Genomic DNA, 4448 nt, shown 5'->3' with positions numbered 1-4448 from the left:
AATTGGGAAAACAAATATTATTAAAATCTCTGTATTATGCAAATAAATCTAGAGATTCAATGCAATCCCAATCAAAATATCAACAGCATTTTTCACAGAGCTAGAACAAATAATCCTAAAATGTGTATGGAACCACAAAAAAAAAACCCCAAGTAGCCAAAGCAATCTTGAGAAAGAAGAACAAAACTGGAAGTATCACAATTCCAGATTTTAAGTTATATTACAAAGCTGTAGTAATCAAAAGAGTTTTTGTGCCATATAGTATTGGCACAAAAATAGACACATACATCAATGGTACTGAACAGAAAGCCCAGAAATAAACACACAATTATATGGTCAATTAATCTTTGACAAAGGAGGCAAGAATATGCAATGGGAAAAAGTTTCTTCAACAAATAATGTTGAGAAAAGTGGACAGCTACATGAAAAAGAATGAGCCACTTTCTTACACCATTTACAAAATAAATTTATTATTTTATTTTATTATTATTATTTTTTAAATAGTCTCAATGCCCAACATGGGGCTTGAACTCAAGACCCTGAGATCAAGAGTCACATGCTCTACCGACTGAGCCAGCCAGGCGCCCCACAAAAATAAATTCAAAGTACATTAAAGACCAAATGTGAAGGATGCCTGGGTGGCTCAGTGGTTGAGTGCCTGCCTTCAGCCCAGGACATAATCCTGGGGTCCCAGGATCGAGTCCCACATCAGGCTCCCTGCATGGAGCCTGCTTCTCTCTCTGCCTGTGTCTCTGCCTCTCTCTGTGTGTCTCTCATGAATAAGTAAATAAAATCTTTTTTTTTTTTTTAAAAGACCAAATGTGAGACCTGAAACCATAAAAATCCTAAAAGAGAGCAGAGGTAGTAATTTTTCTGACATTGGCTGTTGCAACATTTTTCTAGATATGTCTCCTAAGGGAAGGGAAACAAAAGCAAATATAAATGATTGGGACTACCAAATGGAAAGTTTCTGCACAGCAAAAGAAACAATCAAGAAAACAGACAACCTATTGAATGAGAGAAGATATTTCCAAATTATATATCTAATAAAGAGTTAGTACCCAAACTATATAAAGAACTCATACAACTCAACACTAAAAAACACAAATAATCTAATTAAAAATGGGTAGAAGATATGAACACACATTTCTCCAGAGAAGACAAACAGATGGACAATAGACACATGTAAAGATGTTCAACATCATTAATCACAGGGAAATGTGAATCAAAACCACAATAAGATATCATCTCACAACTGTCAAAATGAGTTAAATAAAAAACACAGGAAACAACAAGTGTTGGCAAAGATGTGCAAAAAAAAAAAAAAAAAAAGGTATCTTTGTGTACTGTTGGTGGGAATGCAAACTGGTTCAGCCACTGTGGAAAACAATATGGAAATTCTTCAAAAAATTAAAAATAGAATTACCATATGATCCAGTAATTCCACTACTAGGTATTTATCCAAGGAATATGAAAACAGTAATTCAAAAAGTTATGTGCACCCCTATGTTTATTGCAGGATTATTTACAATAGTCAAATTATGGAAACAGTCCAAGTATCCATTGATAGATGAATGGATGAAGAAGTAGTATAGACATATATACAATGGAATATTAGCCATAAAGAACAAAATTTTGCTATTTGCAAACAACATGGATTGATCTAGAGAGTATAATGCTAAGTGACCTAAGTCAGTCAGAGAAAGACAAATACCATATGATTTCAGTCATATGTGGAATTTAAGAAACAAAACAAACAATTAAAAAAAAAAAAGACAAAAAACCCCCTCAGACTCTTAACCATAGAGGACAAATTGGTGGTCACCAGAGGCAAAGTGGGTGGGGAGATGGGTAAAATAGGTGGAAGGGATTAAGAGTACATTTATTGTGATGAGCACTGAATAACATATAGAATTGCTGAATTGTTGAATCATTAAACTATATATCTGAAAGTAGTATAACACTATGTTAACGATACTGGAATTAAGAAAATAAAAAAATAAATAATTCTTAAAGAGTAGTCCAACACAGGAATAATTTTATAGATTAATAATATAAATTAATGTAATATAAAATAATAATATAGATCAATAAATTTAATAATTTAGGGCGAATTTTCTAATCCTGTCAAATTTTATCACACTGGGGATGGCTGGGTTGCTCAGTGGTTAAGCGTCTGCCTTCACTCAGGGCGTGATCCTAGAGTCCCGGGATTGAGTCCCACGCTGGGCTCCCTACAGGGAGTCTTCTTCTCTCTCTGCCTATGTCTCTGCGTCTCTCATGAATAAATAAATTTTAAAAATCTTTAAAAAAATTTTATCACACTAGTAAAACCAAGAAACTAGACATTCTGATATTCCTTCTACTTATAAAACTAGTGAGAAGTGTCACAGCAGAAATCAAACTCTATAAAGGTCATGTAGCTATTATGCTACATTGGTAACTCTATGGACAAAGCTATGGGAGTTGCTATCTCTGTTACAGGGTCAGAGAAGTTTCCAGAACACGCACTCCATAAATAAAGTGGAAATGGATCTTTTCCAGTGGAAAAATTGCACTATGATTATGACTTACACACATTGTGCTAGCTCTTTCCAAAACTATGATTTGATTCCTTATCAAGGTGGCTAGTTTAAAATGGTTAAATATTTGTATCAAATAGTTAGATTCAATTACTCCAGCAATTGAGCTGTTCAAACAAAAGCAAGCAGTAAGTGTTCTTGATTTTTTTTTTAACCACATTCCAAAATTAGTATCTACATTCTGTATCTGCTCATAGTCTGATATAGCTCAATGTGGTGGAGGTAGAAAAGAGACAGGCTAGAAATTGGACTTAACTCCATCCCCTGAGCTATGCATTTGCTACAGTTCAACAAACTCCCAGCCTGGCGAAGCAACAGAGTGGGGGGACAACGTGTTTGGGAGGCCGTATAACAGGGTAGGGAGACTATAATAAACCCTGAAACATCCAAGTTGAAATCCTGACTTGATCAATTGCTTGGAATATGAACTTGGGCAAGTTACTGAGCCTTTCTAAACATAGTTTTCTCATAAGTAAAATGAGGATTCGTTGTTTCCTTAGCCAACACAACAGAGGTTTACTGTGAACAGGAAGATCTTGGGTAAATTCACTTTTCCTCAGACAAATTTGTGTCTAGAGTCCCACTCCCAGGATGGATACCTGGCCAATCTGTATTTTAAATCTTCCAAGGACAGTACGTTTAAGTTAAATATGAAACCTGGTGCTATATAATCTTTCTGTTTAAGTGATTCACGGACATTTTTTCCAAACCTTTTACTGTGGGTTTTTATTTTTATTTTTATTTTTTTTTAAATTTTTATTTATTTATGATAGGCACACAGTGAGAGAGAGAGAGAGAGGCAGAGACACAGGCAGAGGGAGAAGCAGGCTCCATGCACCGGGAGCCTGATGTGGGATTCGATCCCGGTTCTCCAGGATCGCGCCCTGGGCCAAAGGCAGGCGCTAAACCGCTGCGCCACCCAGGGATCCCTACTGTGGGTTTTTAATGTTGAAAAGAGTTTAGAATATTAGCTTCTCTAATGGACTTTTGAGTCCATCTGACACAGCTTCAAGTACCAATACCAGTGTATTAAATAAAGTGAGTTGCCTTCACCTGATTTGAGATCAATTTTAATTTCTAGTGCCTTAATGCAATAAAAGCACCAGCATCTTTGCTGGGCCCTGGGTACATGTAATACCAAGATACATATGGCCCCTAGTCTCCTGTGGAATAATAATAACACTTACCACACAGGCCTCACTACATAAATGAAAATAATGGTAATAATTGTTACCAGTATTGAGTGCTCTCTGATTTGATTTTATTTTTGTATATTTTTTATTGGAGTTTGATCTGCCAACATATAGCATAACACCCAGTGCTCATTCTGTCAAGTGTCCCCCTCAGTGCCCGTCACCCAGTCACCCCAACCCCTCGCCCACCTCCCCTTCCACCACCCCTTGTTTGTTTCCCAGAGTTAGGAGTCTCTCATATTCTGTCACCCTCACTGATATTTTCCACTCATTTTCTCTCCTTTCCCCTTTATTCCCTTTCGCTATTTTTTATATTCCCCAAATGAATGAGACCATATAATGTTTGTCCTTCTCTGATTGACTTAATTCATTCAGCATAATACCCTCCAGTTCTGTCCACGCTGAAGCAAATGGTGGGTATTTGTTGTTTCTAATGGTTGAGTAATATTCCACTGTATACATAGACCACATCTTCTTTATCCATTCTTCTGTCGATGGACACCGAGGCTCCTTCCACAGTTTGGCTATTGTGAACATTGCCACTATAAACATTGGGGTGCAGGTGTCCTGCCGTTTTCAATGTGCTGATTTTAATAATTTTATGAAAATAATTCATTTAACCTCACAATAACCTTATGAATTGGATATTCTAATAACCTTCCTTTAGCAGATG

At 36.4% G+C, this 4448-nt stretch overlaps 1 non-coding gene across 1 annotated transcript; it reads right to left on the bottom strand.

Moving 5' to 3' along the window:
* Positions 1–510: 510 nt before the first annotated feature.
* On the bottom strand, positions 511–583 carry TRNAK-CUU (transfer RNA lysine (anticodon CUU)). The gene has a single exon. It is a non-coding gene; the product is annotated as a tRNA-Lys (tRNA).
* Positions 584–4448: the final 3865 nt, after the last annotated feature.

The sequence above is a fragment of the Vulpes vulpes genome, chromosome 4 (assembly GCF_048418805.1).
Source record: "Vulpes vulpes isolate BD-2025 chromosome 4, VulVul3, whole genome shotgun sequence".
Classification (NCBI taxonomy): Eukaryota; Metazoa; Chordata; class Mammalia; order Carnivora; family Canidae; genus Vulpes; species Vulpes vulpes.
Note: the sequence above shows the minus strand (reverse complement) of the source record. Positions and strands in the feature narration are given on the sequence as shown.